We start from the raw sequence: 26,549 nt of genomic DNA, 5'->3' as shown, positions 1-26,549 counted from the left end.
AGATTCTATAAGCTGACCTCAAGTCACAAATTTCAATCCAGGCTAGATCAGGTTCTTGTCTTCCTAAGCACACACCAATCCAGTTTTCTCCCACATAAGCCTCTCTCCATCCATGGTACTCCGGAGACTTTTGTTGAAGTTTCCTAATTAAACGTGCACTCATACCACAGTCCCTAAGAAAGACCACACTATACCCCTCACCATTTTCTTACCCTCACTTTTCCTAAGGTCTGTCCCAGATCTAACACTTGGAGACTCCACCAGTCCTACCAGTAGACCTACCAGCTCCTCCCTATTACAACTCTACTGAAAGTCACCTGACCTCCTCCATACAATCCTTCCATTTCCCTATCTATATCCAGGATGGCGATATACAGAAATTACCTGATTTCAGATCCCAACACCTTGCTTTGCCCCAGGTTCTTCCATGGCATGTAACAATCCAATCATACCACACAATTTACTTCCAATCCCATCATTCTTAGGCCCGGAATCTAAAACCCAAACTTTTATTAACACGTCTCTCCAAACCAGACTTCTTGGGTTTTGTACTCTGACTCAACAGCACACACTTGTCCTCCAGGTCTCCCTCCCAATTCCTGCATACCCAAGTATTCCCCTATTACCATGTTTTTTGGACCCTAATGCTCTGCAGAGCCCCGGGGAACTCATTCTCCAACATACTACCCACCCCTGTTTCCATGCTCTCACACTCTGCTGAAGCCCACCAGGCCCCTGCATTTCTCCCCATGCCTGTGGGGCTACCCCACATGACCCTCCCTGCCACAGGGTGGAAGTCTACATCGTGTCAGCCTGGGCCGCCCAACCCCTGGGAACAGGCTATCCCTTCCCTTCCCCTTGTGCACTCAGGACATGGACACAACTAAGGGGGCCACATATGCTCACCAGTTGCTTCTCTCCCGGAAGAAGGTCCAGCTGGCATTGAGCAGGAAGCTGTGCAGTCTCCAGAACTGGAAGAACACCCGGCAGTTGCGCTTCAGCGTCCGCTCTGGGTGAGTTTCACATCCGTGCCCTGTGGGAGGGAGCAGGGGAGGCAGACATCCACTTCTTGGCTTCCTCACAATAGATCTTCTGCACCCCCCGTGCCTCCAAACCTGCAGATTTGTGGGGAGAATGCTGCTGAGTAGATGCCCTGGGTATCTCTATCCCATAAGCTTAAATGCAGCAAATCCCTCCTGCACTCTCCAAGCCTACCATACTGCTGCAGCCTATAACACCTCTCTCTCTCTCTCACTCTCTCTCTTGCTCACCTGTTCTCACTATGTTTCTCTCTCTGTAATTCTTGCAAAAATGCAATAAAGCTTTTTTTTAAAAAAAAAACACATTATCATCTCATTAGATACAGAAAAATAACCTGAAAAGATTCAATCCCATTCATTATTAAGAAAAAAAAAAACGCCACAAAGTAGGTATAAAAGGAATAGGTATCAAAATCATAAAGGCTATGTATCACAACTCAACAGCCAATGCCATGCTGGATGGGCAAAAAGTGAAAGCATTTTTGTCAAACATGTAACAACACAAGGATATCCCCTTTTAAAATTCCTACTGAATGCAGTACTGTAAATTTTCACAAGAGAAAGAAAGGAGAAGAAAGAAAGAAATAGCAGCTAGATTATAAAAGAGAAATTGAAATTCTAAATGCTTGCAGGTGACATGCTATGGTACGAGAAAAAACTAAAACAATCCACCAAAAACGCTGCTAGAACTGGTGAAACAATTAAGTGAAGTCACAGGTTACAAATAAGCATACTGTGTAAGCAGCAGTGTTTATACATTAATGATGAACTCACTGACACAGCAATCAAAAAAATCCCAAAGATAATAACAACAGAAATCAAATGTTTAAGACTAAATGTAACCAAAGAAGCCAAAGAGCTCTATCATGAAAATCGCCATACACTGATGAAAGAAATCACCAAGGACACAAAAAATGGAAAGATATCCCTTTTGGTGGATTTGAAGAATCAGTATAATTAAAATCTCTACCCCACCTAAAGCTACCTAAAGATTCAATTAAATTTGTATCCAAACACCGATGACATTCTTTACAGAATTACATAAAACAAACCGAAAATTGATACAAAATCACACAAGATCCAGAATAGATAAGGTGTTCCTGAGAAAAAAGACAAAACAAAATTAGCCTAGATGCCTCACAACATCTGATTCAAAGTATTCTACAAATCTACACTAAACAAAATATCAAAGCACTTGCAGAAAAAGTGACACACAGACCAATGGAAGAAAACAAGGTGAGCTCCAATATTAATCCAAATATGTACAACACCAGATTTTTAGGATTCAGACCTATCCACTGGAGTAAGGAAAAACTCTTCAACAAATGCTGCTGGCAAAAATGGATGTATCTGTGTAGAACATCGAAATTAGATTCATAACTCCCATAAAATAGGAAAATCAACTCAAAACGTATCAGAGCCCTAAATCTATAACCCGAGACTATGAAGCTTTTTGAAGGTAATACAAAGAAAAGCTCAAAGGCACTGGAATAGGCGATGACCCTTGCAAAAGACCCTCAAAGACCAGCAGCAAAATAAAAACTAAACAAATGGGATTAAATGAAATTAAAAGCTCTGCATAGCAAAGGAAGTCATCACAGATAGAAGAGACATACAACAGAATGAGCAGAAGATATCTGTCAGCTACCTATCTGACAAAGGATTAATATCAAGAATACATCTGCAACTTAGAAAAAATAGCAGCAAGAAAAAACACAACCAATCCAGATATGAAATGGCGAAAGGAACTCAACAGAAAGTTCCCCATAGATATACAGATGGCCAACAAATACAGGAAGAAATGCTCAACATCACAAGCTATCAGGGAAACGCAAATCCAAACCACAATGGGATATCAGCTCACACGTACATACTGGCTAAAACCCAAAGGATGGAGAGTCACAATGATGAGGAAGATGTGGGACAAGAAGAACACTTACACACTGGTGGTGGAAATGTAAATTGGTGCAGCTGCTGTGGAAAATGGTATGGAGATTTTTAAGAAACCAGAAATAGACTTGCCATATGATGGAGCAACCCATCAATTGGCTATCACCCAAAACACATGAACATATTGTATCAGAGAGATACGTCCACCACAATATTTATTGCAGTATGCTTTACGGCAGCGAAAAAAAGAAATTTTCATCAGATGAATGCGTAAGCATAATACTCTACATACACACACACACACACACACTCTCACACACACAGTGAAACAACCTTACAAATCCCTCTTTCCACAAACTTTTTCAAAAACCCTCATGATGCTCTCTGCATTACCATAAATAACTAGAACAAATGTGGGTACGTCACAGAAACTCCTTTGAAAGCAAAAAAACAAACAAACAAACAAACAAAAAAACCACATTTACCAAGAAAAAGTCCTCTGCTATAATTCTGACTTCTATAAGCTGACTACAAGCCACAAACTTCATTCCCAGGCTAAATCAGGTTCTCCATGTACCCAAGCACCCTATTAACCCTTATTTTATTTCAGATAAGATCTTCTCCAACTCTTGGTACTCTGTAGACTTTGGTCGAATTTCCTGATTAAATCAGCACACATTCCCCAGTCCCTCCTGCAAGTTCCCTCTACCCGCCTCCTGATACCCTTTCCCTCACTTTTCCTAAGGTTGCTCCCCAGGCCCTGTCCTGGGTCTAACACTCTGATGCTCCACTAGTTCTTTTTTTTTTCTTTTTTTTTTGACAGGAAGAGTGGACAGTAAGAGAGACAGACAGAGAGAAATGTCTTCCTTTTCCCGTTGGTTAACCCTCCAATGGCCACTGTGGCTGGTGTGCTGTGGCCGGCGCACCGTGCTCATCCGAGGCAGGAGCCAGGTGCTTCTCCTGGTCTCCCATGAGGTGCAGGGCCCAAGCACTTGGGCCATCCTCCACTGCACTCCCAGGCCACAGCAGAGAGCTGGCCTGGAAGAGGGGCAACCAGGACAGAATCCGGCACCCCGACTAGGACTAGAACCCGGTGTGCCGGAGCCGCAAGGCGGAGGATTAGCATAGTGAGCCTCGGCGCTGGCCTTTACTAGACCTACCAGCTCCTCCCTATTACAATTCTCCTAAAAGTCACCTGCCTTTCTCCATACAATCCTTCCATATTCCCTATCATAGGATAGTGACATACAGAAATAACCTGTTTTCAGCTCCCAAAACCTTGTATGCCCTAGGTTCTTCCATTGAATCTAACCCTCTACTGCCACTGCATGAAGTACTTACAATCCCATCGTCCTTAGCTTGAAACTCTAAAACCCAAACAACTACTACCATGTCTCCCAAAACCATACATCTTATGTTTTGTACTCTGAGTCAACACATGCAGTTCTCCTTCCAGGTCTCCCTCCCACTGGCTGGACAACCAGTCTTCCCTTCTTAGCATGTTCTATGGCCCTTAATAAACTACAAAGAACCAGGGAACTCATTCACCAACATTTTATTCACCTCTGTCTCTGTGGCCCCCACTCAATTCTAGGAATGCTAGGCCTCCACATTTCTGTCTCCACATGTATATAGGGCTCCCCGACTAGACCCTCCATCCCAAAGGTTGGAAGTCCACCTTGTTCTCAGCCTAGCCAGCCCAACTGCAGGGAACAGGGTTCCCTTCCCTTCCCTCCGCTCTCCTTTGGGCCCAAGGGCTGCCATCAACAGGACACAGCCACATGTACTAACCAGTTGCTCCTGTCCAGGGTGAAGGCACAGCTGGGTTTTACCAGGAAGCCAAGGAGGTTCCAGAAATGGAAGATTACCCAGCAGCTGAAATTCAGTGCCAACTCAGTGTCCAGTTTCATATCCATGAAAATGTCTGCAAAAAAGTTATAAAACATTAAAGAAATGGAAGATGACACACAAAAATGGAAAAATCTTCCATACTGATTCACTGGCAAAATCAACATAATGCAAATATCCATTCTACCATAAGCAACTTGCAGACACAATGGGATCCTAAGCAAAGGTCTAATAGCATTTTGCCCAGATGGAGAGAAAACAATGCTAAAATTCATATGAAAACGCAGAACATCTGAATAGAGAGAGCAACCTTATACAACATTGAAAAAACTCGAAACATCGCAATAACAGATTGCAAAACACAGCACAGGACAGTTACAATCAAAACAGCTTGGTATAGTAAAAAAAAAAAAAACTGACATACAGAACAAAGGAACAGAAAAGAAACATCTGAAATAACACACACATATCTACAACTAATCTATCTTTCAAGAAGGAGCTGAAGATCAATCCAGGTGCAAGGGACAGTTTCTTCAAAAAATGGTCCTGAGAAATCTGCACAGATATGCAGAACTCTGAAAGAAGACCCATACCTTACACCTATACAAAAAGCAACTAAATGGCTAGCGCTGTGGTTCAATAGGCTAATCCTCTACCTGCGGCATAGCACACCGGTTTCTAATCCTGGTCGGGGCACCGGATTCTGTCCCGGTTGCCCCTCTTCCAGGCCAGCTCTCTGCTGTGGCCAGGGAGTGCAGTGGAGGATGGCCCAGGTCCTTGGGCCCTGCACTCGCATGGGAGACCAGGAGAAGCACCTGGCTCCTGGCTCCTGGTTTCAGATCAGTGCAGTGCGCTGGCCACAATGCGCCGACTGCAGTGGCCATTGGAGGGTGAACCAACGGAAAAGGAAGACCTTTCTATCTCTCTCATTGTCCACTCTGCCTGTCAAAAAAAAAAAAAAGCAACTAAAAACACTTCAAGGAACGAAATCTAAAACTCAGTATCATCAAATTACTAGAGAACACTAGTCTACTCTGGGTTAATTTCACATGCGTGTCCTCAGAGAGGCAGGAGGGGAGGCAGGCATCTGCTTCTCGATTTCCTCATGGCTGAGCCACCGCCCACCCCCACTGCCTCTGAACCTGCGGATTTGGGGGGGGAATGCCACTGGGAAGCCCCGTATCCCACATCCTTTGAGGCAGGCCCTGGGCATCTCTCTGTCCGTAAGCTTAAACACAGCAAATCCCTCATGCACTCTCCAAGCCTACCGTAACACTACCGCCAATGCCACTGCCAGCTGACCTCAACCTCGACACCACTCCCACAGACATCGCCTACTTCTCTCCGAGGCCTACTATGCAAGCACCATCCAACTAACACCTGCCCCTTCCTCCAAGGATACACAGTGTCAGTGGAAGAGGCCGCACTGCCTTGAAGAACCAGGGGCTGCAGCCTGAGCCCCAGCCTGACATGCCTTTCCTGTGCTCACCATCATCAGGAGCACTCCAAGGGCATCGTTGCTCCCAATCCAGCCCACCAGAAGCTCAGGACAGTGTGGAGCTCTCTACACCTCCCGGGCTGACACCCAGCCACTCCCACATGGTGCACAGCTCTGCCAAACTCCCCGTGGTCAGGGCTACTGAATGGCAGATACCCACCCAGCATCCTGGCCTGGTCAGTTCCAGGGCTGCTGCCTGGAGTCAGACAACCAAGTGTACAATGTGTTGTGCCACAGACAGGGAGGGAGGGTTGGGACTATCACTGTGTACCTAAATTGCATTTATGAAATACATGGAATTTGGACCTCTTAACTAAACAATGGTATCTTACAAGTTAATCTAAATACATATGGCCACCTGATTTTTGACAAAAGGGTTCAGACCTTTCATTGGTGTAAGGATAATCTCTTCAACAAATGGTGCTGGCAAAGCTCGATGTATTCGTGTAGAAGAATGGAATTAGATGCATATCTCTCATTATTTATAAAAATCAACTGAGATGGGGCAGCCGTGCACTTCTCAGAAGACTGTTCTTACAAGTATGGTCAAAAACAGTGAGGCCAGATACCAGTGTTGTGGTGTAGTGGGTATGGCCACCAGCGGCGCTGGAATCCATTGTGGGGAACAGTGCCTGCCCTGGCTGCTCCACTTCTGATCCAGCACCCTTTTAGAGGCCTGAGGAATGGCTGTTGAGGGTGGGTCGATTGTTTGGGCCTCTGTCACCCTTGTGGGGAGACAACGTGTTGCCCCTGGCTCCTGGCTTCTTATAGCCAGTGGATGAAAGATCTCTGTCTCTCCCTCCCTCTCTGTTACTCTGACTTTCAAATAAACAAATAAATCCCCCAAACAAACCAAAAAATCTGTAGTGGTTTCTCATTAAGGGCTTGAAGTCTTGTGGAGGAAAGTTCATTAGGCTAACTAGAGGAGAGAGGAAAAAAAAGGGGGGACCAGTATGGACACAAGTCTCTCTCTCCGCTCACCTCTAAAAAGCGAGCAAGACAAAGAGCAGGCGTCATTTTGGACATACTTAAAGCAGTGCCCGCCATCAGCCAACCAGAAAAACCTGACTCTGGGGGGGGTTGAAATAACAGGAGGTTAGGACCTAGTGAATGCATGGAGCTAATGAACTGAGATTGTGAAAAAAAGAGATGGTGGGTGAGAGAACTCACAGAGTTCATGTGAGTACTCGCCAGAGACGCTACAATTTGGTAACCTTGGCAACCTGGTGGGAGACTGCAAGGGAATTTGAGCCCACACTGGGGGCACCACAGAGTCTTGGTGTCTTCCTTGGGAAAGAGCAGATGAATGTTAAACCCACAGGAGCCAGAGATCAGAAGCTGACTGCCTAATATTCCGCTCAGCTGTGCGAAATTTCTTCCCTTCTGAATAAAAAAAAAAAAAAGAAAGAGAGAGAGAGACAGAGAGCAGAGAGAGAGAGAGATGTACCATGCCTAACTTGGGTGTGTCACCTTTGGCAGACCCTTAACCCTGAAGAACCAAAGAGAGGACTCTGGCCACACCCATCTCAAGCCTCTAAGGCTCCATCAAAGGCAGACAGTCCACTTAATACAGTCATAGTATATAACAAGAAAAAAACACCACAGCAAGGGAAGAAGAATCCAAAGAATATCTCCACAATGCCAAGCAACAAACACAGATACCGAGGAAACAAGAACAAGGAAGACATTATGACGCCCCCAAATGAACAAGACACCCCAAGCCAAGATTATGAAGATGATGAGATAGAAGAAATGCAGGATACAGATTTCAAAAAAATTTATGATAAAAACATTTAGAATTTTTCAAAAACAAATTCTTGAACTACAGAAATCCTGACTGGACAGGATAGAAAATCTCTCTCGTGAAAATGAAATCTTAAGGAGGAATCAAAATGAAATGCAGAAATTAGTTGAACAGGAAAGTGTGATAGTAAAGAGAAATCTAATCTCCAATTAGACTCACAGCACCTACAGGCTATGAGGGAATCGTGAGACATTGCCCAGATACTAAGAGAGAAAAACTGCCAGCCCAGAATATTATATCCTGCAAAGCTCTCATTTGTGGATCAAGGTGAAGTAAAGACCTTTCAGAGCAAACAGAAATTGAAAGAATATGTCACCACTCATCCAGCCCTGCAAAAGATGTTTAAAGATGTGTTAAACACAAAGATATAAACACGGGCATCAATATGAAAGAAAGTAAAGTAAGGAAACCTCACAGCAAAAGATCAGAGGAAGTTCAAAGCACATATTAGAAAATATCTTTGAGAAAATGGCAGGGCAAAGTTACTACTTATCAATAGTCACATTGAACGTTAATGGCCTCAACTCTAGAGTTAAAAGACACAGATTGGCTGAATGGGTTAAGGAACAAAACCCCTCTATTTGCTGCTTGCAAGAAACACATCTTTCCAACAAAGATGCATGCAGACGAAGTGAAAGGCTGGAAAAAGATATACCATGCCAACAGAGATGAAAAAAGAGTGGGCACAGCCATCTTAATATCAGACAACATAAACTTTAACACAAAAACTGTGAAGAGAGACAAAGAGGGACACTATATAATGATTAAGGGATCAATTCAACAGGAAGATATAACGATTATCAATGTATATGCACCTAAATACAGGGCACTGGTTTATTTAAAAGATATGTTAAGGGACTTAAGGGGAGATTCCAATACAATAGTACTGGGGGACCATCTCAGAAATAGACAGATCAACCGGACAGAAGATCAACAAGGAAACAGTAGATTTAAACGACACTATAGCACAAATAGATCTAACAGATATCTACAGAACTTTTCATTCTACATTTAAATAATTTACATTCTTCTCAGCAGTGCATGGAACCTACTGCAGGACTGACCACATACTAAGCCATAAAGCAAGTCTCAGCAAATTCAAAAGAACTAGAATCATACCATGCAGCTTCTCAGACTATAGGGGAATGAAGTTGGAAATTAGCAACTCAGGAATCCCTAGAGCATATGCAAACACATGGAGATTGAACAACATGCTCCTGAATGAACACTGGGTCACAGAAGAAATCAAAAGAGAAATCAAAAACTTTCTGGAAGTAAATAAAGATAACAACACAACATATCAAAACTTATGGGGCACAGCAAAAGCAGTGTTAAGAGGAAAGTTTATAGCAATAGGTGCCTACATCAAGAAATTGGAAAGGCACCACATAAATGAGCTTTCAATGTATCTCAAGGATCTAGAAAAACTGCAGCAAACCAGACCCAAATCTAGTAGGAGAAGAGAAATAATTAAAATCAGAGAAGAAATCAATAGGATTGAATCCAAAACAACATTACAAAAAATCAGCCAAATGAGGAGTTGGTTTTTTGAAAAAATAAACAAAATTGACACCCCATTGGCCCAACTAACTAAAAAAAATTGACCCAAATCAATACAATCAGAGATGAAAAAGGAAATGTAACAAGAGACACCGCAGAAATAAAAAGAATCATCAGAAATTAATACAATGACCTGTATGCCAGTGAACAGGGAAGTCTATCAGAAATGCATAGATTCCTGGACACATGCAACCTACCTAAATTGAACCAGGAAGACATACAAAACCTAAAAAGACCAATAACTGAGAGAGAAATTGGAACAATAATAAAGGCCCTCCCAACAAGAAAAGCCCAGGACCAGATGGATTCACTGCTGAATTCTACCAGACATTTAAAGAACTAACTCCAATCCTTCACAAACTATTCAGAACAATCAAAAAAGAGGGAATCCTCCCAAATTCTTTCTAGGAAGCCAGCATCACCTTAATTCCTAAGCCGGAAAAAGATGCAGCATTGAAAGAAAATTACAGACCAATATCCCTGATGAACATAGACGCAAAAATCCTCAATAAAATTCTGGCCAATAGAATGCAACAACACATCAGAAAGATCATCCACCCAGACCAAGTGGGATTTATCCCTGGTATGCAGGGATGGTTCAATGTCCACAAAACAATCAATGTGATATACCACATTAACAGACTGCAGAAGAAAAACCATATGATTATCTCAATAGATGCAGAGAAAGCATTTGATAAAATACAGCACCATTTCATGATGCAAACTCTAAGCAAACCGGGTATAGAAGGAACATTCATCAATACAATCAAAGCAATTTACAAAAAAACCCACAGCCAGCATCCTATTGAATGGGGAAAAGTTGGAAGCACTTCCACTGAGATCTGGTACCAGACAGGGATGCCCACTCTCACCACTGCTATTCAATATAGTTCTGGAAGTTCTAGGCAGAGCTATTGGGCAAGAAAAAGAAATTAAGGTGATACAAATTGGGACGGAAGATATCAAACTATCCCTCTTTGCAGATGATATGATTCTTCATTTAGGGGATCCAAAGAACTCTACTAAGAGACTATTGGTTCACATAGAAGAGTTTGGCAAAGTAGCAGGATATAAAATCAATGCACAAAAATCAACAGCCTTTGTATGAACAGGCAATGCCACAGCTGAGAAAGAACTGCTAAGATCAATCCCATTCACAATAGCCACAAAAACAATCAAATACCTTAGAATAAACTTAACCAAGGATGTTAAAGATCTCTACGATGAAAATTACAAAACCTTAAAGAAAGAAATAGAAGAGGATACCAAGAAATGGAAAAATCTTCCATGTCCATGAATGCGAAGCATCAATATCATCAAAATGTCCATTCTCCCAAAAGCAATTTATAAATTCAATGCAATACCAATCAAAATACCACTGACATTCTTCTCAGATCTGGAAAAAAATGGTGCTGAAATTCATATGAAGACACAGGAGACCTTGAATAGCTAAAGGAATCTTGTACAACAAAAACGAAGTCGGAAGCAACACAATAACAGATTTCAGGACATACTACAGGGCAGTTGTTATCAAAACAGCATGGTACAAGGACAGAAATCAATGGATAGACCAACGGAACAGAGCAGAAACACCAGAAATCAACCCAAACATCTACAGCCAACTCATATTTGATCAAGGATCCAAAACCAATCCCTGGAGTAAGGACAGTCTATTCAATAGATGGTGCTGGGAAAATTGGATTTCCACATGCAGAATCATGAAGCAAGACCCCTACCTTTCACCTTAAACAAAAATTCAATCAACATGGATTAAAGAATTAAATCTATGACCTGACACCATCAAATTCTTAGAGAACATTGGAGAAACCCTGCAAGATATAAGTACCAGCAAAGACTTCTTGGAAAAGACCCCGGAAGCACAGACAGTCAAAGCCAAAATCAACTATTGTGATTGCATCAAATTGAGAAGTTTCTGTACAGCAAAAGAAACAGTAAGGAAAGTGAAGAGGCAATGGACAGAATGGGAAAATATTTGCAAAGTATGCAACAGATAAAGGTTTGATAACCAGAATCTACAAAGAGATCAAGAAACTCCACAACATCAAAACAAACAACCCACTTAAGAGATGGGCCAAGGACCTCAATAGACATTTTTCAAAAGAGGAAATCCAAATGGCCAACAGACACATGAAAAAATGTTCAAGATCACAAGCAGTTTCACCTCACCACAGTTAGAATGGCTCACATTCAGAAATCTACCAACAACAGATGCTGGTGAGGATGCGGGGAAAAGGGACACTAACCCACTGTTGGTGGGAATGTAGACTGGTAAAGCCACTATGGAAGTCAGTCCGGAGATTCAACAGAAACCTGAACATAACCGTACCATTCAACCCAGCCATCCCACTACTTGGAATTTACCCAAAGGAAATGAAATTGGCAAACAAAAAAGCTCTCTGCACATTAATGTTTACTGCAGCTCAATTCACAATAGCTAAAACCTGGAATCACCCAAATGCCCATCAACAGTAAACTGGATAAAGAAATTATGGGAAATGCACTCTATAGAATACTATACAGTAGTCAAAAATAATGAAATCAGGTCATTTGCAACAAAATGGAGGAATCTGGAAAACACCATGCTGAGTGAATTAATCCAGTCCCAAAGGGACAAATATCATATGTTCTCCCTGATCAGTGACAACTGAGCACCAAAGGGGAAACTTGTTGAAGTGAAATGGACACTATGAGAAACAGTGACTTGATCAGTCCTTGTCATCACTGTTGATGTACAATTTAATACTTTATCCCTTTTAGTACTTTTTGTTCTAGTACTATTGGGTTGAACTCTGTAATTAACACACAATTATTCTTGGGTGTTTAAATTTTAACTGAAAAGTGCTCCCTGTTAAATATAAGAGTGGGAATAAGAGAGGGAGGAGATGTACATTTTGAAACATGCTCATTTGAACTTGCCCCAAATGGTGGAGTTAGAAACCTGCCAGAGGATTCCAATTCAATCCCATCAAGATTGCATGTACCAATGCCATCTCACTAGTCCAAGTGATCAATGTCAGTTCACAACTGATCACACTGATAGGTCCAAGAATCACAGGGATCACAAAAACAAGATTAGTGTCTGCTAATACTAACTGACAGAATAAAAAAGGGAGAGAACGATCCAACATGGGAAGCGGGATACACAGCAGACTCATAAAATGGCAGATGTCCTAAATGGCATTCTGGTGTCAGAATCAGCCTTTAAGGCAGTCAGATCTGGCTGAAGACCCCATGAGAGTATTTTAGGCATGGAAAGCCAAGACACTCTGGGGAAAGAAAAAAAAAGAAGACCTAAGTGGAAGATCTCTGCGAGTGAGATCCCAGTGGAAGGAACGGGGCCATCAAAGAAGGAGGTACCTTTCTCTGAAGGGAGGAGAGAACTTCCACTTTGACTATGACCCTGTCGGAATAAGATCGAAGTTGGCGAACTCAAAAGGCTTCCATAGCCTTGGCAACTCATGACTAGAGCCTAGGCAGATTACTGATGCCATAAACAAGAGTGCCAAATTGTTAAGTCAACAACAGGATTCACTGTGTCCTTACTCCTCATGTGGGATCTGTCCTTAAGGTGTTGTCCTATGTGAAGTAATGCTATAACTAGTACTGAAACAGTATTTTACACTTTGTGTTTCTGTGCAGGTGCAAACTGATGAAATATTTACTCAATATATACTAAATTGATCTTCTGTATATAAAGATAATTGAAAATGAATCTTGATGTGAATGGAATGGGAGAGGGAGCTGGAGATGGGAGAGGTGCGAGTGGGAGGGAAGTTATGGGGGGGAAGCCATTGTAATTCATAAACTGTACTTTGGAAATTTATATTTACTAAATAAAAGTTAAAAAAATAGAAAGAAAGAAAAGAATATATTTGCAACTTAAAAAAAAGCAGCAATAAAACCACCAATCAGGTTATGAAATTGCCAAAGGAACGCAACAGACAGTTCCCCATACATACACAGATGGCCAACAAATATAGGAAAAAAATGCTCAACATCACAAGCTATCAGGGAAATGCAAGTCCAAACCACAACGAGATATCAGCTCACACGTATATACTGGCTAAAATCTAAAGGAAAGAGAGTCACAATGAGGAGGAGGATGTGGGAAAAGGGGAACACTTACACACTGGTGGTAAAAATTTAAATTAGTGCAACTACTGTGGAAAACGATATAAAGATTTCTTAAGAAAATAAAAACAGACTTGTCATATGATGGAACAATTCCTCTACTGATATAACCCAAAATACATGAACGTATTGTATCAGAGATACGTTCACCACAATATTGCAGTATGCTTCATGGGAAAACAAGAAATTGTCAAGGACATCAAACATCATCAGTTGAATGGATAAGAATAATTCTCTATCTCTCTCTCTGTACACAGACACACACACACACACACACACACACACAATGAAACAAACTTACAAATCCCTCTTTCCACAGACTTTTTCATGGACCCTCATGATGCTCTCTGCAGTACCTTAAATAACTAGAGCAAATGTGGGCACATAGCAGACACTTCTTCGAAAGCCAAGAAAAATATATTTACCAAGAGAAACTCCTCTGCCCATATTCTGACTTCCACAAGCCACAAACTTCATTCATAGGCTAAAACAGGTTCTCCCTGTTCCCAAGACACCTATCAACCCAGTTTTCTTTCAGATAACATCTTCTCCATCTCTTGGTAGTCTGAACTCTTTTGTCAAATTTCCTGATTAACTCAGCACCCATTCCCCAGTCCCTCCTGAAAGTTCCCTCTGCCCGCCTCCTGATATCCCTTCCCTCACTTTTCGTAAGGTTTCTCCCCAGGGCTTGTCCTGGATCTCACACTCTGATACTCCACTAGTTCTTACAAGCAGACCTATTACAGCTCCTCCCTATTACAACTCTCCTCAAAGTTGCCTGCCTTCCTCCCCACAATCCTTCCATTTTCCTTTTCTATCATAGGATGGTGACATACAGACACAAACTGTTTTCAGCTCCCAAAACCTTGCACGCCCCAGGTTCTTCCATGGCATCTAACCCTCCACTCCCACTGCATGAAGTACTTGCAATCCCATCGTCCTTAGCCTGAAAATCTAAAACCCAAACAACTATTACCACATCTCTCCAAACCCGACTCTAATGTTTTTACTCTGATTAAACATTTGACAGTTTTCCTCCCAGATTCCCCTCCCTCTGCCTGGACCACCATTCTTCCCTTCTTAGCATGTTCTTTGCCCCTCAATTCTCGGCAAAGCCCCAGGGAAATCATTCCCCAATATCTTATTCAACTCTGTCTCTGTGGTTCCTCTATTATAGGAACGCTAGGTCCCCACATTTCTGTCTCCACATGTATACAGGGCTCCCACCACTTGACCTTCCTTCACAAAGGTTGGAAGTCCACTTTGCTGTCAGCCTGGCAGCCCAACCCCAGGGCACAGGGTTCCCTTCCCTTCCCTTCCCTTCTCTCCTCCTTGGGCCCAAGGGCTGCCATCAACAGGACACAGCCACATGTACGACTAACCAGCTGCTCCTGTCCAGGGTGAAGGCACAGCTGGGTTTTACCAGGAAGCAGAGCAGTCCTCAGAAATGGAAGATTACCCAGCAGCTGAACTTCCGTGTGAACTCGGTGTCCAATTTCATATCCATGAAAATGTCTACAAATAAAGTTACAAAACATTAAGAAATGGAAGACGACACACAAAAATGGAAAAATCTTCCACGCTGACTCATTGGCAAAATCAACATAATGCAAATATCCATTCTACCATAAGCAATTTACAGACACAATGGGATTCTTAGCAAAGGTCTAATAGCATTTTGCCCAGATGGAGAGAAAACAATGCTAAAATTCATATGAAAACACAGAACATCTGAATAGAGAAGGCAACCTTATACAACATTGACAAAACTTGAAGCATCACAATAACAGATTGCAAGACACAGCACAGGACAGTTACAATCAAAACAACTTTCTAGAGGCAAAAAAAATGACAACAATGGAACAGAAAAGAATGGAACAGAAAATATAACAATGGAACAGAAAAGAAACACCTGAAATAACGCACACATCTACAACTACTCTATCTTTCAAGAAGGAGCTAAAGATCAATCCCAGGTTCAAAGGACCATTTCTTTATAAAAAGGTCCTGAGAAAACTGGACCTCTACATGCAGAAGTATGAAAGAAGACCCATACTTTACACCTTATACAAAAAGCAACTAAAACATGTCAAGGAACAAAATCTAAAACTCAATATCATCATATTATTAGAGAACATTGGGGAATACTGGAAAACATTGGCTTAGGGAAAGATTTCTGGGAAAAAATGCCAGTAGCACAATAAAAGCTGAAACAAACAAATGTGATTCCATCAAGCTGAGAAGCTTCTGCACTACAAAAGGAACACTCAGAAAAGTAAAGAGGCAACCAAAAGGATGGGAGAAACTATTTGCTAACTATGAAACTGATGAAAGATTAATATCCAGGCCAGCGCCGCTGCTCAATAGGGTAATCCTCCACCTGCAGCGCTAGCACTCTGGGTTCTAGTCCCGGTCAGGGTGCCAAATTCTGTCCCTGTTGCTCCTCTTCCAGTTCAGCCCTCTGCTGTGGCCAGGAGTGCAACGGAGGATGGTCCAAGTCCTTGAGCCCTGCACCCGCATGGGAGACCAGGAGAAGCACCTGGCTGCTGGCTTCAGAGTAGCATGATGTGCCCGCCGCAGCAGCCAATTGGGGGTGAACCAATGGAAAAAGGAAGACCTTTCTCTCTGTTTCGCTTTCTCTCACTGTCTAACTCTGCCTGTCAAAAAATAAAGATTAATATCCAGCATCTAAAAAGAGCAAAGTCAAGAGGCAACCAAATGAATAAGAGAAAATAATCTGCCAACTATAAAACTTATAAAAGATTAACATCCACAATCTACAAAGAGTTCAAGGAACTCAACAACAACAAAACAAAAATTCCATTTAAAAATAGGCAAAGGACTTGAACAGGCATGTTTCAAGAGAGGAACTTCATATGGCCAACAGACACATGAAAAAAGGCTCAGGATCCCTAGCCATCAGGTTTCACCACACCACAGTCAGAATGCTCTCATGCTAAAATCAACAAATGATAAATGCTGCTGAGGATCTGGCATATGCTACCCTAATACACTGTTGGTAGAAATGTAACCTGGGGAAGTCACTGCCTAAGACAGTATGGAGATACCTCAGAAAGCTGAAAATAAATCTTCCATATGACTCAGCAATCCTTCTCCTGGTGATTTACTCCTAGGAAATGAAATCAGCAGATTTTAAAGGGTTATCTGTACCTCCAGGTTTACTGCAGCTCAGTTCACAATAGCTGAAATACGGAATCAAACCTGACGTCCATGAACTGATGACAGGAAGTGGAGAGTCTCCAGAAGAGCAAGATTGCCTGGCAGCTGAGGTTCAGTGTCCACTCTGCGTTAGTTTCACATCCGAGTCCTTCTTAGGGGGGAGGCGAGGCAGACAGCTGCATCATGGCTTCTTCACACCTGAGCCCCTGCCCACCCCCGTTGCCTCTGAACCAGTGGATTTGCCAGGAAAACACTGCTGGGAAGCACCAGGATCCCCCATCCTTTGAGGCAGGCCCTGGGCATCTCTCTGTTCATAAACTTAAACACAACAAGTCCATCCTGCACTCTACAAGCCTACTGAACCACTACTGCCAATGCCAGCCAACAACGACACTGCCTTGGATATAGCCTACTTCTCCCCTAGGCCTACTGCGCAAGTACCATCCAACTAACACCCATCCCTTCCTCCCAGAAACACAGCGTCAGCAGAACAGGCGGCACTGCCTTGAAGAACCAGGGGTCACGGCCTGAGCCCCAGCCTGACATGCCTTTCCTGTGCTCACCATCATCAGGAGCACTCCAAGGGCATCGTTGCTCCCAATCCAGCCCACCAGAAGCTCAGGGCAGTGTGGAGCTCTCTACACCTCCCGGACTAACACCCAGCCACTCCCACATGGTGCACAGCTCTGCCAAACTGCCCATGGTCAGGGCTACTGAACGGCAGGTACCTGCCCAGCATCCTTGGCCTGATCGGTAGGGCTGCTGCTTGGAGTCAGACAGCCAAGTGCCCGACGTGTTGTGCCCCTGACAGGGAGGTAGGGTAGGGACTATCACTGTGTACCTAAATTGCATTTATGAAATGCATGGAATTTGGATCTCTTAAATAAAAAACATATCTTATGAGAACACCTGAACTGTCTTCTCTTGGTCTTTTCCTAGCCCCTCCCCTATGTCAAAATTGTAGGTGACTCAGTCCCTCATTGCTTTGTCCCTGGGAATAGACTGCCTTGCTAGAAGTCCTAACTCAGAACATTTCATCCCACAACTTGCAGAATACACATTCTTCTCATCAGTCTCTGGAACTTTCTCTAGGACACAACTTATGATAGGACATAAAGCAAGCCTAGAAAACTCAATAACTGAAATCAGTTCACGCATCTTCTATGATCAAAATGAAAGGAAACGGGAAATCAACAACTCAGGGAACTCCAGAACATACGCAAACACGTGGAGTCCGAGCAATATGCTCCTGAATGAATGGTTGGTCTTAGGAGAAATCAAAATGAAAATCCAGAAATTTCTGGAAATGATCAAAGATAACAGTACAACATAGTAAAATGTATGGGACACAGCAAATGCAATGTTAACAGGAAACTTTATAACAACTTGTAACTACAACAAGATATTGGAAAGGAATCAAATAAATGAGCTTTTCAATGCATCACAAAATATAGAAAAACAACGTATCAAACTCCAAATTAGTAGGATGACAGAAATCATGGAAACTTGAGAAGAAATGAACAAAGCTGAAGAAAAACATTATAAAAGATCATTGAGGCCAGCGCCATGGCTCAATAGGCTAATCCTCCACTTGTGGCGCTAGCACACCGGATTCTAGTCGCGGTCGGGGTGCCAGATTCTGTCCCGGTTGCACCTCTTCCTGTCCAGCTCTTTCCTGTGGCCCGGGAGTGCAGTGTAGGATGGCCCAAGTGCTTGGGCCCTACACCTTCATGGGTTATCTGGAGGAAGCACCTGGCTCCTGGCTTCAGATCGGCACAGTGTACCAGTCATAGCAGACATTTGGAGAGTGAACTGATGAAAAGAAAGACTTTCTGTCTCTCTCTCTCACTGTCTAAATTTGCCTGTCCAAAAAAAAAGATCACTGATATGAAAATCTGGTTAAAAAATATTTTTTAGAAAATTGCTGAAAATCTCCAAAACAACAACAGGAATAAGACCCCAATCTGTAAAACCAGAAATGAAAAACAATCTGTAATAATAGCAACCTAATAAATAAAAACAACCATCTGGAATTGCTACAATGTACTGTTTGCCAATGAATTGGACATTCTTGGGAAATCTCTCTCCCTCACTCCATAAATCTGCCTTTCAATTAAATAAATATTTAAAAAACATAATTATTTCAATAGATGAAAACAGCTGGAAAATATGCAAAAACCTTTCAGAAAGAAAACCTCAGGGAAACTGATGACAGAAAGAACATTCCTCTACACAATCAAGGCAATTTATGTCAAACCGACTGATAGCATGTTATGAATGGGGACAAGTTGGAAGCATTCCCAACTATGATCTGGATCAGACAAGGATGCACTCTCATTACTGCTATTCAATATGGTTCTGGAAGTTTTAGAGCCATTAGGCAAGAAAAAGAAATCAAATGGATACAAATTGGGAAGGAGGAAGTCAAACTATCCCTCTTTCAAAAGGACATGATTTTATAAATGGGGGAACCCAGAGACTCCACCACGAGACCATTAGAACTCATAACAGAGTTTGGAAAAGTGGCAGGATATAAAATTAACACACAAAAATCAATAGAATTTGTATACACACAATATCAGGGCTGAGAAACAACTTCGAAGATCCATTCCATTCACAATAGCTACTAAAATTTAAATACCTTGGAATAAAGGTAACCAAGGAGCTTGAAGCTTTAAAAAGCAACTCCAATACTTTTCCAACTATTTCAAAATAATAAACTGGAAGGAGTAGGATTCAACTCTAACAAACACTTTTTGAGAGGCCGGCATTACAAAAGATACCAAAACATGAAATACAAAGAAAACTGAAGGCCTATATACATAATGAAAAAGATGCAAAGATTCTTAACAAAATTCTAGCCTAACAAAACCAAAACCACATGCTAAAGCTCACACAAAACCTTCAACTGGAATTTATATCAGAAATGCCATGATGTTCCACATTCGCAAATTAATACACATGATGAATTTTATCAAAATAATGGAAGAATAAAACCACACTGTGTGGGCTGGCGTTGTGTTACAGTGGGTTAAAACCACAACACACAATGCCGGCATCTCATATGGGTGCCATTTAGCATCCAGGCTGCTCCACTTTCAATCCTGCTCCCTCCTAACATGCCTGGGAAAATGTCGCAGGATGTCCCAATTAGCTGGGGCCATGCAGCCACATGGGAGACTTGGAAGAAGGTTCTGGATCCTGATGGCTCAGTTTGGCCATCAAGGTCTTTTGGGGAATGAACTAGCAAACAGAAGACCTCTCTCCCTCCCTCCCTCTCTTTTGCTCTTGCTCTACCTCTATCTCTCTGTATAAATCTTGCAAACAAATGAAATAAATCTTTTGAAAACCACATCTTCTAATTACATACAGATATCAGAAGAATAAAAAATGATTAAAAAACTACACAAAATATACACAGAAGGAATACATATCAAAATCATAAAGGCTATGTATGACAAATCAACCATCAATGTCATGCTGGATGGGGAGAATGTGAAATCATTTTGTCAAACATATAACAACATAAGGATGCCCCTTCAGTCTCCATATGGGAGACCTGGAAGAAGCTCCTGACTCCTAGCTTTGGATCAGCCCAGCAATGGGCCCTGTGGCCATTTCAGGAGCAAACCAGCAGATCGAAGACCTCTATCTCTGTGTTTCCCTATCTCTGCATCTCTGCCACTTAAGAATATATATTTTTTTGAAAAAAGATCACTACGCAGCTCATGTGGAACTTGCCCACCCTACCTTTAACTGATGAAGAATTAAGAGTGGGAACAAGAGAAGGAGGAAGAAGAAGGATGGGAGTGTAGGCTTGAGAGATGGTAGCATGGGAAGAGGTGTCAGTATGTTTTGAATTTGCATATATGAAATACATGAAATTTGCATACCTGATATAAAATTTTAAAAAGCAGATAATCTTCTAACCAGACTAACAAAAATGATAAAAACTCCAGTAAATAAAATTACAGAAAAAAAGCAGAGATTATAATCAACATCACTGAAACACAAGGTTTCAGAGAAATTGCTATTCAGTACTATATACTAATAAACTGGAAAACTAGAAGAAATGGAGAAATCCCTGGATAACAAATACATGTAACTGATAAGATTAAATCCAGAAGATAGAGACATCCTAAAAACAATCATAAAAATCAATGAAAACTAAAACACCCACCAAAAACACTGCTAGGACTGATGAAATAAGTAAGTTACAGGTTACAAATAAACATACCTTGTAACCCGCAGTCCTGTCCTCCAGCGCGAGAACAGCCACCCGCTTCTCCACTTCCCACAGCTGAGCTGCCGCCCGCCCCCACGGCCACCCAGCCTGCGGACATGAGTGTCTACACTGCTCCAAGGAGCCACGACCGCCCCCCCCACACACACACGAGGTCCCAGGCCTCTCATTGTTTCATAAGAAAAACACCTTCACTCCCACACTCTCCGGGCCAGTACCGCTGCCAAAAACGCCGCCATCAGCAAACAATTCCAGCAGCCGACGACATGCCGCCACCACCAGATAATCTCGTCTTGCTCTCCACCAGGCTGATTGCGCAAGAGCCAGCATCTAGGACCCGCCTCTTCCTCCCAGTAAGCACAGCAGCACCGGAAGTGGCCAGGCAGCGTCAAAAACATGGGTGACAGCTGTCTTGGCTCCGGGCTAGGATAGCGGGGCTGTGTTGATCTCCGGTGTGCTCCAGGTAAGAAATGTTTTCCGGTACAAAAAAAAGAAAAAAACCTGTCATTTGCAAAAAGAAAAAAAAATGGATGCAACTGTAAAACCTTACACTTTGTAAAATAAGCCTTTCCAAAAAAAGACAAACACCGTATATTCTCCCTGATCTGTGATAATGTGGTAACAGAGTACCTAAAAGGTGATCTATATTAGTGATATTGATACTTTGACATACAATGATTTAGACAACTTTTGTCTTGCAGATAGAATGATTTTAAACAAACCATGTCTTGCCTCTTCAGGAACAGATTTTTTTTAATTCTTTCAAACTGTTGAATTCTTTACTTAGTGTAGGCTTTATATTATGAGTATAAAATAATTGAAAATAGATTTTTTTATAAAATAAGAATGGCAATAGTGGATAGAGGATGAAGAGGGATGGGAGATGGGGCCGGTGCTGTGGCAAAGTGGGTTAACACCCTGGCCTGGAGCACCAGCATTAAATATGTGCGCCAGTTTGAGACCGGCTTCTTCACTTGCAATCCAGCTATCTGCTATGGCCTGGGAAAGCAGTGGAGGATGGCCCAGGTCCTTGGGCCCCTGACCCATTGGGAGACGCAGAAGAAGCTCCTGGCTCCTTGCTCAGATAAGCACAGCTCTGACCATTGTGGCCAATTGAGGAGTGAACCATCGGATGGAAGACCTCTCTATGCCTTTCCTCTCTCTGTGTAACTCTGACTTTCAAATAAATAACTCTTCAAAAAAATGAAGAGGGATGGGAGCATGTTCAGGTGGGTGGGTAGGAGTGAGCGAGGGTAGAGTGGGAATAATTAATGTTTCTAAATTTGTATATATGAAATACATCAAGTTTGAATACTTTAAATCAAGTTTCTAGGTAAAAAGAGAGGTAAAATTTTTAATAATTCATGATGAGTGAGATAGCAAGAGACAATTCTCATCTACTGAGTCACTCCCCAAATGCCCTCAAGATGGGACTAAAGCTGAGAAGTGGGATCTTCATCCACGTCTCCCACATGGTTTGACAGGAACTAAGGCCTTGAGCCACCCTCCAGGATATACAATAAGGTAGGCCATAAGTCTCAGCTAATTCAAAAAATATGTAAATCATACCATGCATCTTCCACGACCACATGGAATGAAGGGGCAAATGACCACACCAAGAACCTCAAGAACATATACAACCACATGGAGACTGAACATGCTCCTGAAGGAACTGTGAGTCATAGAAAAAATTTAAAAAAGATGAAAACAAACAAAGATGACAGTATAACATATCAAAACTTATCAGATACTGGAAAGTTTAGAGAAATTGGTGCCTATACCAAGAAATTGGAAAAGCATCAAATAAGTGAGCCACCAATGTAGTGCCCTTGAAAAACAAATGATATCCATTGCAAAATTATCAAGAGGAAAGAGATAATTAAAATTAGAGGAGAAATAAACAAAATTGAAATCAAAAAAAGAATATAAAAATGAGTGAAATGAAGAACTTGCTTAAAAAATTTATACACTCTTGGCCCAACTATCCTTAAAAAAAAGAAGACCCCAATCAGTAAAGTCAGAGATGAAAAATGAAAGGTAACAACAGATACCACAGATGATTAAAAGATTTACCCATCAGGAGCTAATACAAAGGACTGTATGCCAACCAATTAAAAAGTCTGTCTCTCCTACTCTGCCTATAATTCTGCCTCACAAATAAATAAATAAAACTTTCAAATAAACCATAGGCTTATTTCAATAGATGCAGAGAAAGCATTTGATGAAATACAACATCCTTTCATAATGAAAACCTTAAGGAAACTGAGTATAGTAAGAACATTGCTCAACATAATCAAGGCAATTTATGACAAGCCTATAGACAGCAGCTTATGAATGGGGAAATGTTGGAAGCATTCCCGTGAAGAGCTGGAATCAGACAAGGATGACAACTTGTGCCCTTGCTATTCAATATAGACCTGGAAGTTTTAGCCAGACCTATTAGGCAAGAAAGAGAAATCAAAAGATACAAACTGGGAAGGAGGGAGTCAAATTACCCCTACTTGCGGGTGACAGGATTCTATATATAGGGGAAATAAAAGTCTCCACTAAGAGATACTGGAATTCATAAGACTTTGGTGAAGTGCCAGGGTATAAAATTAACACAAAAAATCAATAGTCTATGTGTAAAAAGCCATGGCTGGGAAAGAACTTCTAAGATTAATCCCATTCACAATTGCTACAAAAAATTAAATACCATGGAATAAATTTAATCAAGAATGCCAAAGATGTCTGCTATGAAAATTAGCAAACATTAGTGAAATAAACAAAAGCCACAGAAAATAGAAAAAGCTTTAATATTCAAGGACTAAAATAATCAATATAATCAAAATGTCCATAGTACCAAAAGCAATTTACAAATTCATGTGATCCCAATTAAAATGCCAATTACATTCTTTTCAGATCTAGGGGAAAAAGATGCTAAAATTCAAATGGAAACACAAGAGGCCCAGAATAGCTAATGGAATCTTATATGTGAAAAACAAAGCCAGAAGCATCACAATACCAGAATTCAAGACATACTTCAGGACAGTTACAAACAAAACAGCCTGATACTGGTAAAGAATACACATGTGGAACAATGGAGCACAACAGAAACTCCAAAACTCAATCCACACATCTACAAATAATTTATCTTGGACAAAGGATCTAAAATCCAACCATGTGACAAAGTCAGTCTCTTCAAAAAATGTGCATAAAAGGTGGATCTCACATGCAGAAGTATGAAAATAAAAACCTACGTTATTCTTACAAAAAAACCAACTCAAAAAAGGATCAAAGACCTAAATGTACAAACTAATACCATCAAATTCTTAGAGAACATGGTGGAAATGATGCAAGACATTGCCATGTGCAGACTTCTTGGAACCCAGAAGTACAGGCACTAAAAGCAAAAACACACTAATGGGATTACATCAAGCTGACAAGCTTTTGTACTGTAAATGAAAACTCAGCAAAGTGAAGGGCAACTGACAGAATGAGAGAAAATATATGCAAACTATGACCTGATAAAGTGTCAATATCCAGAATGTATAAAGGGCTCAAGAAACTCAACAACAACAAAACAAACAATGCAGTTAAGAATGGGCAACAGACTTGAACAGACATTCTTCAAGGAAGGAAATGCAAATGACCAACAGACACATGTGCTCAGGATCACTAGCCATTAGGGAAATGCAAAACGAAACCACAATGAAGTTTCACCTCACCACAGTTAGAATGGTTTGCATACAGAAATCAACAAACAACAAATGTTGGAAAGAATGTGGCGAAACAGTACACTAGTGGCCAGTGCCATGGTGCATGAGGTGAATCCTCCTCCTGCGGTGCTGGCATCCCATATGGGCACCGGGTCTAATCCCAGTTGCTCCTCTTCCAGTCCAGCTCTCTGCTGTGGCCCGGGAGTGCAGTGGAGGCTGGCCCAAGTCCTTGGGCCCTGCAACCACATAGGAGACCAGGAGGAAGCACCTGGCTCCTGGTTTCAGATTGGTGCAGCACGCTGGCCACAACACACAGGCTGTAGCGGCCACTTTGGTGGTGAACCAATGGAAAAGGAAGACCTTTCTCGCTCTCTCTCTCTCTCTCTAACTCTGCCTGTCAAAAAAAAAAAAAAAAAAGATGGCCCAGGTCCTTAGTATTCCCGAGACCTTTGTCAAAGTTTCCTAATTAACCGTGCACCCATACCACAGTCCCTAAGAAAGACCACACTATACCCCTCACCATTTTCTTACCCTCACTTTTCCTACGGTTGTTGCCCAGGCCCTGTCCCAGGTCTAACACTTGGAGACTCCACCAGTTCTACTAGTAGACCTACAAGCCCCTCCCTATTACAACTCTACTGAAAGTCACCTGACCTCCTCCATACACTCCTTCCATTTCCCTGTCTATATCACAGAGTGGCAATATACAGAAATTACCAGATTTCAGCTCCCAACACCTTGCATGCCCCAGGCATCTAACAATCCAATCACCACCACGCTAAATACCTCCATCCCATCATTCTTAGGCCTGGAATCTAAAACCCAAACTTTTATTAACACATCTCTCCAAACCAGACTTCCTGGGTTTTGTACTCTGACTCAACAGCACACACTTGTCCTCCAGGTCTCCCTCCCATTTCCTGCATACCCAAGTATTCCCCTATTACCATGTTCTTTGGTCCCTAATGCTCTGCAGAGCCCCGGGGAACTCATTCCCCAACATCCTACCCACCCCTGTTTCCATGCTCTCACACTCTATTGAAGCCCACCAGGCCCCTACATTTCTCCCCATGCCTGTGGAGCTACCCACATGACCCTCCCTGCCATGGGAATGAAGTCCACATCTCTGTCTGCATGGGCCACCCAACTCCAGGGAACAGGCTGTCCCTTCCCTTCCCCTCGGGCACCCAGGCTACAGTCACCACTGGGGCAGCCACATCTGCTCACCTGTTGCTCCTCTCCAGGATGAAGCCCCACCTGGCATTGAGCAGGAAGCTGTGCAGTCTCTCCGGGAATGGGAGATTACTTGGCAGCTGAGCTTCAGCGTCCACTCTGGGTTAGTTTCACATGCAGGTCCTCTGGGAGGGAGGAGGGGAGGCAGACATCCGCTTCTCGGCTTCCTCATGGCTGAGACGCTGCCCACCCCCGCTGCTCTGAACCTGCGGATTTCGGGGGAGAATGCTGCTGGGAAGTCACGGGATTGCATCTCCTTTGAGGCAGCCCCTGGGCATCTCTGTCCTGTTAGCTTAAATGTGCAAGTGCCATCCAACTATCACCTCCCCCTTCTTCCCAGGAAACACAGTGTCAGTGGAGGCCGAGCTACCTTGATGAACCAGGGGAAGCAGCCTTAGCTCTA

At 42.2% G+C, this 26,549-nt stretch overlaps 1 protein-coding gene across 10 annotated transcripts in view; it reads right to left on the bottom strand.

The window, feature by feature from the left end:
- Nucleotides 1-26,549, bottom strand: part of LOC127486052 (uncharacterized) — a 227,872-nt gene that overhangs the window by 61,462 nt on the left and 139,861 nt on the right. For 9 of the 10 annotated variants that reach the window (XR_011384513.1, XR_011384511.1, XR_011384505.1 and 6 more), the window contains 5 exons: nucleotides 26,141-26,352; nucleotides 21,405-21,716; nucleotides 15,175-15,307; nucleotides 4,722-4,854; nucleotides 907-1,115 (listed from right to left, as the gene is read on the bottom strand). The gene's annotated coding sequence lies outside the window, so the exon portion shown is untranslated. The remainder of the gene's footprint in view (nucleotides 1-906; nucleotides 1,116-4,721; nucleotides 4,855-15,174; nucleotides 15,308-21,404; nucleotides 21,717-26,140; nucleotides 26,353-26,549) is intronic. The other variant, XR_011384506.1, reaches the window with a different exon arrangement.

This window comes from Oryctolagus cuniculus, chromosome 19, assembly GCF_964237555.1.
Source record: "Oryctolagus cuniculus chromosome 19, mOryCun1.1, whole genome shotgun sequence".
NCBI classification, from domain to species: domain Eukaryota; kingdom Metazoa; phylum Chordata; class Mammalia; order Lagomorpha; family Leporidae; genus Oryctolagus; species Oryctolagus cuniculus.
This window is presented reverse-complemented; position numbering and strand designations above follow the sequence as displayed.